Raw genomic sequence first — 17,922 nt, 5'->3', positions numbered from 1 at the left:
ACCCATCAGAAATGCACACACACTCACTGAAGAACGCCATAATGAGGCACACGCACAAACTAGGAACATTATAGTGCATGTCTTTTGGATGCACAGTTCCACTGCTTTGACATATCTAGTGGAGCCTTGCAGTACTCTCCAGCCACATGTGCGCACATGTTCATAGTATGTGCCATGCTACACAATATGATCCTGCAGAAACAGCTGCCACAGGAACATCACAGGGAAAGGGCACACAGCCTCCCACCCTTGCCAAGGCCTCCACAGGCACAGGGGGACTCAGAGGAAGAACCCCTTGAGCCTGCCCCTGTAGGCAGATTTAGACATGCCCAGTATACACTGGCCTTGGCAAAGAGACAATGCATAGCATATACACTGACACCCTAGGGACCCAGGGACTGACACCTCTCTCCGACTTGCACACACAGTAAAATGGATGCCACACACATCACACTACCTGTACCTTACTATATATAGGCCGTATAGTGCGTGCATCTGACAGAGTCAGCCCTCAAGCACTGTCCTCACAACTGCCGCAAGCACAAGGTAAGTCACTCTTCTTAACAATAGATGAATGTAGTAGTAAGTTTTGGTAGGATACCTCAGGTAATGCTGCATGTATGCAAGGGAACTGGGTGGCCTACTGGGATAGCAACAGACATCTGACAGCTATGTGGGCCAACAGGAAATTTCTGCCCAATATTGGCTTTTGCAGAGTATGCAGTAGTATCCTAGCTGCCAAAACTCACTGCAGTGCATGTGGTGGAGAAATAAACTGGGGGGGGGGTCATAAGTCACATGCATGGATGTCAATGTTGTGGGTCCCATACTTACCCCTCAGCCCCTCCCAGCAAGTCAGTCATAGAAATCCAGTGAGATATGTCTGGCAAAGGCCCACAAATAGGGACAGTGATGGAATAGTCCTCTTACAGACTTACACAGAGTTGCATGAAGTCTCTGAAGGGTAGGAAGTCTGAAACACAAATGTCTGCCATTACATCCTAACCTTTGGTCTTTACGATATGTCAGTAATCTCTAAGACAGGCACAACACTATGCTAAATGTAGTCAAAAATTAAAGCCAACATCTGCACAGTCTGTACAAAAGTGCACAGCTGAGAGGTATGCCCCCCAACACACACGTGTTCCCATAGAAATGGAGTAACATGTATGTTGTTAGGGTAACAGCAACACAGCACACATTCCCAGGGCCATCCCAATCAACTTGATAACTTGTTGCATGTTCACAATATGCAGTGGTCGATGAGCTATGTATATGCGTGGTTAATACTGTCAGGAAGTGCACAGCACTTACACTTGGCTGTAGTTGCTTAGTGGCCTAGGTACAGTATTGTGGTCGACAGGGTCCATGTTCCAAGACTTTCTGTGCCAACTATTTTGCATGTCAGCTACAACTACAGTAGGACCTGTACACACTGTCCAGAGGTCAATATCCGTTACTGCAGGAAAGATGGACAAGTCAGGGATAGGGGGCCACTCATATGGACAGTACACAGCTCAGAGTAACCTACACAGTGCCTAGCATACCTCTCAATGGTACAGATTTTTGCAGAATGTCCAAGTTTTGTGTCATAAGTTTGCTGTTTGAAATTGTGGTTTACTGGAAAGTCATTGGCAAATCATGACATACTAAAGTCATAAAATAATGAACATATTTTAGTTTCAGACTTCATACCCTTTAGAGAAATGCATGCTAATGCAAAACCTGTTAATGTAGCAGCTATCTACATCTGTAAGGGAATATTTAACACCTGTCCATATTTTTGGCCCTTTGTCCCCCAATTATTTATGGCTTTCTCCAGATTTCTGGCTCTAAAAGGTTGAGAGGTACGGTGCCTAGTAGGACAACAGGTACCTGAAAATTAGTGTATTGTCAGGTTATAAATGGCTGCCAGCTGACTGTGTCAGCACTGACAACAAGTCACTGGCCACCATCCATACCCCTGGAATGACAGGCTGTCACAGACGGAGCACAGCTATGCCACATATATCTGTTATGCTTGTCCTAGCATTGCATTTTGCCTGCCAAACTATTTGTAAAACAAGAAAGGTTCATGTCAAAACACCAGTGACAGACAGTGGAGAAGCAGACATCATACCTATAAGAAAAAGCAAGCAAATACCAAACCCGTCCCCCAACTGTCTATGTTTGGCAGAGCATTATTTACACCCTATCCCCATGTGTGGGCCTGTGTCTGACTGTCATATATGGGCCTGTCCAGATGTCAGTCTGTGACAGGTTGACAGCTAGGGCCAACTTGTAGCCTCATAATAACATAGCAACACAAACTCTCTGAGGTCCACAGCAGATGTAGTGGTGCAATGATGGACAACCTGCTAAATAGGTACACTCAGAGGTGTGAAGCCCATAACCCTGCGTGTGATGTTAGGACATCTACCCCCTCACACCAGAAATACAAATACATAACAGCAGCCACTGTAGCCAAAGCCTGTGACTGGACTACAGAAAGACAAAGAGACACACATAAGGGGAAGGGGAACCACTGGACAGACAAATGGAAAATGTGCACACCAGAACAAATTGTGCAGTAACATAGGTACCCTGCAGAGTATGGAATCAGTAAACATCACCCACAACTACACAACACATGCCCAAGTGGAGGTCCACAACAAAACAAAAATGCAAACAAAGGACACCTCAGAGGCAAAAACACATGGGAACTCCACAAACCTATACACTACAGAACAAGCATAGTCCACATACCAGTGTCTCCCAACTACTAAGGCTTTACCATAAACCCAGCATATTACTCATAGAAGACTCTATTGTGAGACACACAGATGTGCCTCTTACCACCAGGCTGGATATGGAGAAAGTCACGCTCACTTGTCTGTCAGGTGCCAGAATCCGTCATCACACATGCACTCAGGTCACGCCACAACAGGTACTGTTATCACTCTGGTCTAGTCTATGGCAGTGTGAGTGATGTCACATGTAACTCCCTGGACTATAGGTAGACAAACATGATTCAGCCTGCTGAATATGTGTCCCATAAAGGTATGCCCCTAGCCTTAAGCAGCATTCTACTGTCACCTGGAATGATGGCAAAATACAAACAGAAAATGATTGTCAGTAACAGTTGGCTTACCTACTGGTGTCATCCTGGGGGAATCCAGTGCCTGGCAGCCTGGGAACATATAATCGACAGACCATGCTGCTTTGCTAGAGATGGCCTGCATCTGTCTCACTTGGCCTTCAGGCCTCTGGCAAAGGCCCTTGCCTCCCCCATAGTGCCTGTTTAGGGAAAGTCATGGGACCAATCCTACCAACATATAACACTCAACAAAATACAATGTAAAGGCATGCTGCTAAGCGCTAGGAGTCTAAACAGGAATATGTATTCATTGCAAGGATTTTTAACCCTGGCAGATGGAGACATTTATGCACTCATAGAAACCTGGCCCACAGCTGTGGGGAGCAGCCTGTCCTTACCTGATCACTCATCCTATCACACAGCCAGATCCCAAAATGTGGGCAGCAAAGCCAAAAGAGGTGAAGTATAAAGATATATTAGCCAGACACACACCTTCATGTTGGTCAAACAGTCTGACATACACAAGATACTCAAGTGCAGTCAACCAATGACAAGACCCCTATGCAAATTATGGGTAGCTATAGGCAAACATATCTAACTCAGGATACCCACCCCACATGTCTGGCCCTCTACAAATCTATCAAAATTCAACCCTTTGCCCTGATCCTGGCTGACTTATATTACCCAGACACTGATTTGAAAACCAACCATGCCAGAACAGGAATGCACAAAGATTCCCCCATCTTATCAAAGCTAAATCTTTAGGTCAGCAACTTGATATCCCACAAGATGCGATACAAATGTTGGACTTGGCAGTAACCAACATGATTAATCACTGCAGCACCCCTATGGTATCATCGTCCCTGGTGAGATCCGGCAAAAAAAGGTCATGTTTGATATCACTATCTGTCCTGACCACCCTCTAGCCATGGTAAAATGAAAATGTCCCCAAGATGAGCACAACCACTAGAGGGACGGTATAAACAGCTGAACAGCCCCCTATCTCACTGGAGGCACAGGCACCAATGTCCAAATGTAACAGGAGAACTATACCACCATATATATACAGATGCATGGAATTAAAAATACCTGACAGGACAACATCTTCATCCACAAGGGATAGTAAACCAGTCTGCAAATATCTGCAATAAAGGAACTATGTAAGAAAAGGATGGCATTGCTGTCCATGACCAAGAAGGAGCAGGTGCACAATTGGAAGTAATCACCCCTTAGCCCGAACAAACAAATAAGAGCACCACTGAAATTCTCTAAAGACATCTCCAAGTCCAAATTGCCCACATCTAAGACAGACAATCATAAGGGTTTCCTCACATATGTCTACATTCACAAAGGAAGCTCTCAGATCTGTGCAGAACAGGTGGCCAAGGCACCACATACACAAATGCTGTAGATATGGCCAATCTACTGGCTGACAGATTCAGCAGAAATGTCTCTCCTCTGCCCCCCCAATCAGGAAGCAGGACATCCCCAGTACCTGACCACCCAACCCTTAACACTAGGGAATAGAACATCACTGCCCTCTCAAAGCCAAGAAGACAGCCTCCATGGGACCTGAATACATCCCAGCCTGCAACCTATATGAACCCAGGCATGAACTTGCAGCATCAGTATACACCCTACACAACCAAAGCCTGAGTATTGCCCTTGTCACAGCCGAATGGTGGACAGCCATTGTCAGCCCTGTACACCAACGTGGAGTGTACACTGATCCAGGAAATTAAAAACACATCAGCCTAACTAGCCTGATCTGCAAGGCCATGCAATGGATCATCATAGACCTCATTAACAGGGACATTAGCAAACTCCAAATACTTGACCCCACACAGTCTACCTTTCTCAAGGCAAGGTATGTCAGTGAACTCCGGTTAATATCCCTGAGACAGCCAACAAAGGCATGGATGAGGGAAGGATGGTGCACTCAAGCCACCATGACTTGGACAAAGCCTTACACACTGTTTCCCACTTGGCCATAGTACATGAACCCTGTCAACTAGGGAGCAATCCATGTTACCAGATGGGTAGCAAACTGGCTCATTGATTGAACCCACATGATCATAATAGGGGTAGCCAAAACAAGCAGTACACCCGTAATGAGTGGCATACCACAGGGATTGGTCTGGGGGCCTCTGGTATATGGGATATACTTTCCTGAGGTGCAGGCCAAAAACACTGGCCTATGGCTAACCGACCTGCCAGATGACTGCAAGTTGTGAACAGTCGTCAATACCCAAAGAGATGTGGATGTCCCACAACAGGGTCTCACCAATAAAAATTACTGCTGCCAGAAACATGACCTCAAGCTGAATGCCTGCAGATACATCATCATCCCAGTCGAGGAGACTGATGTCCCCACATATTATCACATTAACAACAATGTCCCATGTACACAATCAGTACTGAGGCATTTGGCCACCCATGTTGATAGCAAGTTGAAGTATGTGCACCATGTCACTTCCACTGTACAGAAAGCTTCCTAGATGGGCCAACTCAAAAGTAAGGGTAAGTCATCCAGGGACAAAGAGGTCATAAGATCCATGTATTCTAAGCTTATAAGGCCAATTATTTTGTACAACGCCCCTTCTGCATACCTCCCAAAGTACATGCTGCAGCTGGAGAGATCACAGAGGTTCCTCACCGGGAGATTCCAGGACCCCAAACACCTACCCTACACAGATAGGCTAACAACACTGTCCCTCTACTCAGTTCCAGACAGACTCCTCAGAGGTGACCTCTGTCTGGCATACAAAGCAATCCAGACCTTGCCATGATGGGACTGTTGCACATCTGGAAGACAAGGCCCACTCGAACAACCTGTAGGTGCACCATCAACCTGGTCTGTGATATCAGCAGGGCTTGTTGGTATGACAGATACATTCCCCACAGACTCCCCTATCTGTGGAATATACTCTCTGTCCACATCAAGCTGAGTGCCTCAAACCCATTGTGAAGTGCTCCCTGTATAAGTGTATGGGAAACAGAAAATACAGTCCTGTGACTCCACCTGTGTCCCTGCTGGACAGGGGTGTTGGGTGCTGACATGTCTTTAACATGGGCTACACTCTCACCTGCAAGGGTTATAAGGGCTTCAGACCCAATAGCCTAGTAACCTCATATCAACCTATAAACAAATGTCTGTCAGTGGTTCACCACATTACTCTGTACTGCTATGCCACTGACATAGCTGGAAATTACAGTGCTATGTGGAATATACCACACATATAATGGACATCTCTGCTTAGTAGAATGCACTATGTACCCACACCAGGACATGGTTATCAGTTAAGAAGAATACCATGCAAGCAGGAGCTCTCCAGCCAGTATATCACTGAGGTGCTGGACTGTTTACACAGCTTTATCAGCCAATCGGTTGTAGCCACACCTCTCAACCGGCCGGATTGGGCAAGAATGTCTATAGATTTGCTCACAATTTTGGTCTGTGCATCATACATCTTGTATTTTCCAGGTAAATCACTGTGATGATCTGAGGATATCTGAAAGTAATGACACAATACATTTCATTGTCAGACGACATATATGTCAGAATATATCTGCTAAAACAAACCCTGTTACTCTAGCATCTTTCTACATTAATAAGAACAATATTTACAATATCTCCCTATGTTTGGGTCATTGTTCCCCCATTTTGGCAGGCTATCTCCATATTTCTTGCACTAACAGGTTGACAGGTATGGCTGTAGCACACAAAACACTGGACCAGAGTACAACTATCCCTGGAATTGAGTCCCACTCTTACTATAGAAGGTCATACTGGATATGCTCATACATTTAGAGAATTACAGCCCATGTCTAAACCCACATTGGTGTATACAACTGTATTGTAAATAGATGTCTTTGCATACAGGCAGCTATGTACACCTTAACTTCTGTACCCACACCTGTCAGACAGGAGTACCCTCAGCTAGCTGTAGGTGGTCCATATGTGATATATCTGCATCTATTGTGTGTGATACAGACATATATATGGGTAACACAGAACAATATTTCAAGCATACACACGCATAGACATGGGGAAGAGAGAGACAGATGGTGATAGAGACAGAGAGAGAGAGAGAGACACAGGGAAACACACACAAAGAGTGAGTCATAGACAGGGATACCCTGAAAGGCATAGACTGATGTCCTGCTGGGGAGAGTTGTATACCAGTTGTAACCAGTCGCATATGCCAGCATGAAGGTGAGTCCCATTGTGTAATAGTACTGAGGTAGGAGGTTGTAATATCAGATCACCCACCTTTGTGTGAGTGTCTGTTTGTAGGTTAAAGTATTATGATGCCTTACCCCCCTCAGTACACATACAAAGGCCTGACTGTACAAGATCTGCTGAAGTCATTCACCATAGCAGTACCTTTGGACACTTGTCAGCTGTATAAGCTCTGGGGCACGTGCGATAACTGTGGAACACTATAGTACAGATAGATAGGGGATCTAAACAAGAAAAACTGATGGAGGTCAATGGAGCACACAAGTCCAGTATAAACCATACAGCTAGTAGTAACCACAGAAGATTTATTGAGTAAAAATAGCAGTCAAGCACTTTCATCTTACATCAAGACTTCATCAGAACTGCAGTAATCACATAAACTACACAATATAAAGGAACATTCTGTAGTCATGTGGTTAAAACTAACCAATACAAATAATGCTTAAAAAAAATTAATTAAAAACTTGAAAATGTAATGACAGTTTGAAACAGAGTATATAGGTGAAAAAACAGTGCCAAACATGTTGCAACAGTGTATATACAACAAATTAAAAAGAAGACTGATGAATTACCCCTCCATACTTTTCAATTTTAAGACTGGGGCAATGGAACAGCAGTCATTGAGCCCAGGGGGAGTCAGGGCATCACACATCAAAATCCAGATTAGTTCCTTCTTGTTGTGATGTTCATCTGTGCTAAAACCCTTTGCATCCCATCCCATATAGTCCAGCACTACAAACTTGAAGTGGTGGTCAGGAAAAGCTGAAATATGCCTATACAAGGCATTGGTGTTCTTCCCTTTCTTGATGTCATTCAAGTGTTCATAAATTCTTTCTTCCAGCTTACGGCTAGTCTTTCCAATGTAGAATGCCTTACAACATTGACAAAGAGCTCCATATACCACCCCCTTGAATACAAAACTGATGTGTTTTTTTACCTTAAATTTCCTATCCCTGATGAAAAATGAGTCGCACAATAAAATATGTTGACAATAATTGCAATGATAGCATTTGTATATGCCCTTAGGTCTACTTGAATAACTCACGTCACATTTCATTTCTAAAAGGTTCTTAAAAGACTTGCCATTTTGGAACACAACCTTTGGCTTTACCTCAAACAACGCCTTGCCTTCATTGATACTCATCACAAATGGCCAGAAATTACGCACTGTGTCCACTACATCATAGATGTTAACAGAAAAGGTAACTATTATTGAACGTTCAAAAGGGACAATTGATGGTTGTGTTTCTTGAGACAAGCTATTACCAGCCAAATGGTCATCAGTTCGACTACCAGGAATAGGTAGTAGCAGTATGTAAAAAACATTCCTCCTCTTACCCTGGACTTCTTCCTTAATGTTGTCCAATAACTCATGGGGGGGGTAACCTCTTTTACTGAACATGCCAATCAATTTGTCTATTTCAACAGTGAAGGTGGCATCATCAGAAATCATATGAGCAAGTCTGACCAACTACCCCTTGACCACAGCCCTCTTTTGAAACTGTGGATTCCAACTATCAAAATGGCGGTAAGAGTTGAAAAATATTTTTTTACAGTAGATGTTGGAACAAAAATAATTTCTCTAATAATCCTTGGTTACCAGTACCTCCAAATAGGCCATTGAATCATGATCAAACGTATGGGTAAACTTTAAGAAAGAAGTACTACCATTGATATACTTGAGAAATTCATTCAATTATGTGGCAGACTCATCCCAACATTTGGCAAAGGGACTATTAAATACATAGTGCTTCTCCCGATAGGCCATGACCAAGTTGGCAAAGCTTGGGGTGCAAGAAGCCCCTATGGCCACCCCACTCACCTGTATGAACAACTGATCTTCAAAATAAAGAAAATTATTGGTCAAAACCAGATCCATAAGTGTACAAGCCATGCTGATGTCACTGTTCAACAACAGTCCTATCTCAGAAAGAAAACTTTCCAACCACTCCAGCCCTACCTTGTGAGGAATGACAGAATATACAATTTGGACATCTATTGTGACCAAAGTACAATCACCTGAGAACCTGAGCTTTGTTAGCTTAGTCAAAACATCCTAAGAATCCTTACAAATATGTTGGACTTTAGCGACTGATGGTTTTAGCAAGTTGTCCACATATTTGGCTATGCATAAGATTTTGCTTCTACCTGCATCCACTATGGGTCTCAAAAGTGGATTTGGAGATCTTTTTGGATTTTGGGTATCCCAAAGATGCCCGCTACCACTGGATGCTGATTGAGTAAATAACTGTACATGCCACTGTTAACTTGCCTTTGCATAACTATGTCATAAAGACAGATATCAATTTTCAAATAGGCAATGTTGAGCTCATTCTTAGATATCTGGACATAAGTCTTGGTGAAAAGCAGCTCATGCATATAATTATTAGTCATTGATGTCCATCCCAGCTATTCCCCCACCCTTGTCTGGTTTCATTATCCTGGTACTCTTGTTACTACATAATTCTTTGAACATCAATACCTCCTCATTGGATAAGTTGTAGTCTCTAGATGTTTTTTTTAGAAAAAGATCTCTGAATTTCTAATTCACACATTTTCTCAAAGAAAGATAACCTGCTATTTAAGGGTGGGTTGAATGAACTAGCTTTTTTGAGATGTTTGTTGGGAGTTTGTGCTATAGTTCAAAGAGTCAGTTTTGAACCAGAATGCCAAACTAACCTTACATGTAAACAATTTTAAATTGATTAAAACCTCAGCCAAATTAGACTCCTTAGCTGGCACAAAACTCAACCTTTTGCTTAACACATTGGCATGCTCAATTGTAATGTTGAAACTTGAAAAGTTATACACAGAAAAATCGCTATCCATATTTTGAATACAAACTGGTATCTCTCCAAAATTATTATGGGTAGCCATATTTTCAACATTAGAAAACAAGCTAGAACTAGACCCAATAGACTTGGATACTTGTAAAGCAGGTTCAGTAACAACCATATTAACAGTATCAATGTGAACAATATTTGCGGCTGAATTATTCAGGGATTCAGGACAGTTATCCAGCTATGCCTCACTAGCTTACTTAATGCCTGGATCCCTCCTGTTCACAGGACAGTCATCCAGCTGTGCCTCACTAACTAACATAATGCCTGGATCCTCCCTGTTCACAGGACAGTCATCCAGCTGTGCCTCACTAACTTACTTAATGCCTGGATCCCTATTGTTCACAGGACAGTCATCTAGCTGTGCCTCACTAACTAACTTAATGCCTGGATCCCCCCTGTTCACAGGACAGTCATCCAGCTATGCTTCACTAACTAACTTAACTCCTGGATACCCCTGTTCACAGGACAATCATCCAGCTATGCCTCACTAACTAACTTAATGCCTGGATCCCCCCTGTTCACAACATCCTTTTGTAATGCTCCAAAATTCATCCCAAAGTCTATGTCAACTGCACTCATCTGGGAAACTGACTATTAGAAATACAAAAGTCACTAGCATCAACTTCAGCTTCACAAAGTAAATTGGTCATTGCATAAGTGGTGTAATGTAAAAATTCTCCATTTTCAAATCCACTGTTAATATCCCTCAAAGGAGAATTAACCATTGAACAGGCTGTCAAATTCTGTGAAACTCACAAGTGGTGGTTGAACAAATGGAACTGCCAAAATTAATTGACTTGTTTACATCCATGAGTACCAATTCAGACAAAGCATAACAATTTCCAATATTTGCACCATTAAACGTAGGTGAAACCAACTCAAAACTATCTTGCCAGAGCTGAACTCATGACTCAAGGATGAATTGTATCCACATGCTGGTGTACAGAGAATACAAAATTTACAGCATTGGCTTTCACAACAAACACAGTGATTCTCAAAAGTAACTATAGGCATATTATCCAAATGACCTACATAGTTAAAGTCAGAGATGTCTAAGCTTGTCCTATCAGGCAAAGCATCAAATTGTCCAAACAAACTTGAACTATCTAAATCTGTCGTATTAATGACAATGTCCACATGTCCCATTAAAAATTCTGAGCATGAACTAAGCAGTGGATTAATGTCATTACAAACTTGTACAGTCTCAAATCCCATTGTTCTGCCAATTGAAATGGGTAAATAATCACCAGTAGTACTTACCCGATCCTTTAATAATGTTTTTTCCTCATGGATTTTCTTCCCTGAGCATTTTTTTGCAACTGGTTACCAGCCTTAAAGTTGTTTGAGCCGCTGTTGAATGATCTGGAATGAGAAGCCTTTGGCCTGGCTCCCAAATGCACAAAGGTAGGATCATTGCCTATATTCCAATTTTTGTTATGTTCTTTAGCAGTAAAAGTACTAGATTCCTGCCCTTTTACTTTATCCTTTTGGTAGAACCTCTCAGAACGTCTTGGCAGTTGTTCACTGTTTCCAGATGCTTCCTGGAAGCCCAAGTCCTCAGAATTGTATGAATGTAAGCCCTCTCACTGTCCATCATCTCATTCTTGTGCTGCTATTGGCTGCCCAAGTTCAGATGCCTTTGGGGGAGGGGGATCTGTCTTACCTTTGGCATAAGCTTCAGTAGCTCTTTGCAGTTTTCTAACTTTCCTGGTTTTTATTACAGCACAAGTTTCATCAATCTTTTTGAACAGGTTATAGTAGTTGGTGTAATAGTGATCAAATAAACCATCAGTAGTTAAACTAGTATTAATAATAACCAGATCACGAGATAACTTGCCTAATTTGACTTCATTTTCATGTATGATTAAATGAATTATGTCCATGCCTGCTTTGCTAAAAATATTAATTAAAGCTTTGTGAAAGTCATAGTCAGTTTAGGGAAATGCCACCAACATAGGCTTTTAGGAATTAAGCCTCTCTTTATGTTCTCCTGCAAATATGCATTATCCAATTGAAGTTTTTTATACACCAGTAATTTCTCCTGAAATAACTATAACAGGTCAAAAAAGGAGCGCTCATCTATAATGTTATGGTCAGTGTTTGCCTGACTGGAGCTTGACAAAGAAAATTTAAAGATGTCAGCTTTCCATGTATCAAAGTACAACAGCTCCCGGTATTTAAAATTCCATGACTTGTCAACCCCATCAAGTTGGTTAGACCAACAGGAAAGGTAACTAAAACATTGCTCCAACTGAGAATTAATCTTGGTTGCAGAAGTATTGTTACCTTGCAGTTGTAGATTGATTTTGTCCAAAAGAGCAGTGAGGTTACCTATACCAGCACGGATTTGGGAAACCAGATCCAAGTTGGCTGACCCAGAATTTCCTCCAGTGGCCATAAACAAATCCAACAAGGGAAACCAGGAACCAAACAAGAAAAACTGATGAAGGTCCAGGGAGCACACAAGTCCAGTATAAACCTCACAGCTAGTAGCAACCACAAAAGATTTATTGAGCAAAAACAGCAGTCAAGCTCTTTTGGCTTACATCAAAGCTTCATCAGAACTGCAGTACTCACATAAACCGCACAATATAATGGAACATCCTGTAGTCATGTGGTTAAAGCTGAGCAATACAAATAATGCTTAAAAAAATGAATTAAAAACTTGAAAAATGTAATGACAGTTTGAAACATTGTGTATAGGTGAAAAAACAGTGCAAAACATGTTGCAACGATGTATATACAACAAATTAAAAAGAAGACTGATGAATTACCCCTCCATACTTTTCAATTTTAAGATTGGGTTAATGGATACAGCAGTCATTGAGCCCTTTTGAAATTGTGGATGCCAACTATCAAAGTAGAGGTAAGAGCTGGAAAACATTTTTTTCTGGTAGATGTTGGAACAAAAACAATTTGTCGAATAATCCTTGGTTACCAATACATCCAAATGGGCCATTGAATCATGATCAAACGTATGGGTAAACTTTAGGAAAGAAGTACTACCATTGATATACTCGAGAAATTCATTCAATTTTGTGGCAGAATCATCCCAGATGATAAGAATATCGTCTAGGAAATTAATATAGAATGACCAACATTCAGCAAAGGGACTAGTAAATATGTAGTACTTCTCCTAATAGGCCCTGACCAAGTTGGCAAAGCTTGGGGTGCAAGAAGGGGAGAATAAAGGAACATATTTATTATATACAAAAGGGAAGCACTAGTGCCTTGTCAAAACATGTACTGGCCACTGATTCTAGGCACACATTTAAATTTCTTGTTATTGATAGAGTCTTTGAGACTATAAGGGGTGGAGATATAAGGAATCAAACTGAACAGATGGAAGTTAAATGGATTATCAGGCTGAGGGGAAATTTGGGGCATGGGTTGAATGAGTATGTACCCATTAAACCCAAATTGAAGTCAAGACTACTAGCCAGATGAGACTATTTGCCTTTGCATTTGCAATTATATACGTTTGTTTTCTTGTTAGCTAAATCAGTATTTTTTACCTGCTTATAGGAAGTTTTATAAAAACATTTTATGTAGTTTTTATGTTGTATTTATATGTGCATGTTTTTATGTGCTGTTTAAATAGCATATATTTTAGCTGTGTTTCTTTAGATTTTGTGGTCATGTGACTTGATACTGTTTCACTTCTCTGTTTTAAAAAACAGTTTTGGTTCAATATGTTTGTTATCTGATGAAGCAACAGTAGCTGCAAAAGCGCTTATGACCTACAATAAATTAAGTTTTTAACCTAGAGAGTCGTGCCTTCCTTTGGTCCATCAGTGTTCTTAGATTATTTGCTCTTATTTTTGTTGGACTTTGCTGCTCTGGGAAGTTGGTGGTAGTTTTACTTTGGTGTTTTCAATGCTATTATACACTCCATTATACCCCCATTCTGTGTATAAGTGGGATCGTGTGACATTCTTACAGCTTTAAACATGTTTCTGCCTTCTGCCTACTGTTCTTTACTGGCAAGCACTGTCAGCTGTTAGTCTCTAGTGTGAGGCCCAGTACTGCTTATTGTGCCCTTAATAAGGTTTTCTTAAGCACCCCTAAGCACTATTAAGAGTGGGTCTTACACTACAGCAGCACTTATGAATGTTTGTCAATTTCAGAGCATCATTGCACTGCTCTGAGCATTATTAGCAAAACATCTACAAGATGTAGAAGTAGAACCCACAGCCTTGTGCACCAAAGGCAAATATGCTACCTGCCATGTTAATACTGCTTTGAAATTCTGTAGCTCAAACACTAATGGCTATTTGCTAAATGAAACAGTTGCACATTGAAAACAGACTTGGCATGAGCAACAGTAAACTTCTCTTGCCTTGAAACTCGACATTCCTTCAAAATACACTGCGAGCTACATTCCTTGAAAATGCACCCCGGTAGTTTTGAAGATTTTTTTTCCATGATGTATAAACCAATAAAATACAAAATTACCCATTTCAGCACATTCAATCAACTCTGATTACTAAATTAGTAGTCTGGTAGTTGGTGTAGAGGATTATGGCTCTTGTTTCCCCTAGCCAAGGTACAGTGTTTGAGCCTGAGCAAGTTAACTAACCTACAATTCCTAACTAGGGCATTGCACACACACACCTCTTGGAGCACTTGTTGAGGAATCCACAGTCTATGATAACATTGTTATTTGTGCAAAGTAAGCGGAGAAAAGTAAAAGTTCCAGTGCATGTTGTGTTCCACTTTCACTGGCCTAAGGTTGCACTGTTGAAATTTCACACGTTGCTGCATGATATATGCACAGACTATGGGCTATATGCTATGTCCTTGAAAAAGAAATGAGAAATTTTTATGCTGCACCCTTAAGAAAGAGATATACAATTTTACTGTAATTGTTTAATTAAAAAATTTAATGTAGCCAGCAAATGAGCTCTAGGCAATTGCCAAGTTTACCTAGAGCAGGATACAGCTCTGGTAATACCTACATCATAATACTGATTCTCCAACAGCAGAAACTGTCCAAAGTGCTTCCTCAGTAGCTGGTCTACACCCCCTCTTACTAATAGATACAGCCCATGCTGCCTTGTTATAATTTTTAGCAGTGCTGAAGTTTTCTAATTCTACCTATTTTATTCTTTGGACATTGTGACTCTTATAAACATAAATCAAATGAATAAAAAGCCAACGGCAACTAAAGGATGCTGAGATGCCAAATGTATTATAGTAAAGCAACAAATCAAAGAGACCACCACAGCTAATAACATATAATGTAATGAAAGGATAAGTCTTTTCACACAATCAGTGCTTCATCAGATCCATATACAAAATATATTAAACCAATGTCTATAAATACATATATTATAGTTAAAACACAATTCAACCAATAACAAATTTAATTAGTGATGTAATGCCCTTCTCTTTAGGTTTGGTTTTAAAGGCATACTACTGGTCAAACGTGGTGTTTTATCTGCCTGCATAGTGGCAATCCAATTCATTTCAGCCACTTATGATTTGTATCACTGAAAATTTTTAAAAAGTTATTATTATTACTGGCCACATGTTTGGCTAAAGCATTCAACATGTTCTCTTTCCTAATATCACACATATGTTACAAGACCAGCATTTTCAGTATTCTGCTTGTTTTGCCTATATAAAATGATATACATAATTTGCATCATGCCAAATATACAAGATTGCTAGTTCTACAATCTGCGTAAAAGTTGAATATGAACTTACATCCACATACAGGGTGTGTGAAAATATTACTACAAGACATAAGCGAACAAGCCTTGCAGTGCCTGCAAGGAAATTTACCCATCCTAGTAGATTTAATTTCTCTTTTATGATGAGATGTATAACAAAGTTGTCTTTTCAGTGAGAGATTAGTTTTAAAAGTAAACTGAGGTTTATCACCTAGGATCCCTTTGATCTTATCAGACAATAAAATGGGCCAATTTTTATTTATAATGTCACACACTCTATTAACATTACTACTATAAGTGAGTGATATCCTATTTATTAAGTTATTATTAGATACGTTCATGTTTCCAAACCCACCATGTGCAGTCAAATCTCACCTAAGTTAGTCATCAAGTAATGTGGTTTACCAATAGTATACCGTAAATCAGTGACCTCATTCAGCACATTTGCAATATCTGATGTCTTATAACCTCTTCCTAGGAAATCATCCATTAACCTCTCATTGGCTTGAAGGTATTCATTGTTATTTGTGTGTAGCCTAGACATTGTAAAGAACTGATCCTTAGCTACATTTCTAAAAACATGCATTGGATGCATGCTAGTATGATTTAACAACCCATTTATTCTACATTCTTTCCTAAACAAAAAAAACTATCAATATGGCCATCACATATAGTTATTTTGACATCCAAAAAATCTATGGATTGATTAGAATATTTAAACGAAAATTTACTCTATTGCTCCATATAATTGACAAACTGCTCTAATGGTTATTTTGACATCCCAAAAAATCTATGGCTTGGTTAGAATATTTAAACGAAAATTTACTCTATTGCTCCATATAATTGATAAACTGCTCTAATGAGTCATTTGTTCTCTTCCATAAAATAAAAACTTTGTACACAAATCTCTTGTAACATAATAAATGTGGACTATAAATAGAATATTTAAAAACAACATTACTCTCCCAGTTCACGTAACTGTTGGCGCAGGATGTAATCCTTGCCACTCCAAGTTTCTGCTTATAATAAACTTTATCAAAAACAAAAATATTGTTTTCTAATACTAACTCTAATAGGGTGCCTAATAACTCTATCTGGAAGACATAATATGGCTATTACTTTTTAGAAACTCTTGGACAGACTCAGTTCCAAAATCATTGGATATTACTGTAAAAATACTACAAATGTCAAGTGTAGCAAGTAATACATCAGGTCCTATGGAGAGACATTTCCAGAGTTATTAAAGAAATGGCAGTCTCTAAATATGGGGTTGAATTTCAACTATATTAAACTGCTCATTGAATTTTTTCGTCCTTGTGAAAATAAATTAATTACCAAGATAGAACTCCTACAAAAGGAACTTAGTGACAGATTCAATGGAGCATGCTATACAACAGAGATTGATAATGTTTTAATCAGTTTGGCTGCTTATGATGATCGGCTACAATCGCAGAAAAAAAGAAAGCTAGATAAAGACTTTAATGACTTTAGCAAGGGCCATATTTTTATCTGGCCTCATGGGCAGCAATATCAGGAGAAATATGTTGTCAATTTGAGTGGAGACGCGCAGTGCATAGATTTGCAACAACCACTACCATCTACTGTGGATAATTTAAATTCCACAGTTGCCAAAGCACCATCTCAGACACCTGCTGTTAATGTAATACAAAGTGGAACTAGACCTAAAACTCCGTTGAATCATGAAACTATTGATAAGGTTTTCCCTGTTTTACCAGTCCCTTTCAGGGTGAATCAACCACAGAGGAGAGGGCGGTCTCACAGCCAGAATCGGAAGAAACGGAAGTTGTCAACAGAGGAAGAGAATGCCTTAGAGGGGTCATTGAGCATGAATCTGCATTGCTAGTTATAAATCTGTCTAACGTACCTTTAACTGATAGTCAAGAGAAACTTCTTAACAAAGGTTTCAATTTTGTATCAGCTAGACTATCGCACATCAGTGATGTTATCATAGATTTGAGAATGTATGCATAAAGAATAGCGTTGAAACTTTTATTTCCTGAGAAAAATGCCATGGACAATAAATACTTTAATCTGCAATTGCACCCGACTATTAACGGTTTTTTA

This window comes from Protopterus annectens, chromosome 2.part0 (genome assembly GCF_019279795.1).
Source record: "Protopterus annectens isolate FY-2018-M chromosome 2.part0, PAN1.0, whole genome shotgun sequence".
In the NCBI taxonomy this organism is placed as follows: domain Eukaryota; kingdom Metazoa; phylum Chordata; order Ceratodontiformes; family Protopteridae; genus Protopterus; species Protopterus annectens.
Note: the sequence above shows the minus strand (reverse complement) of the source record.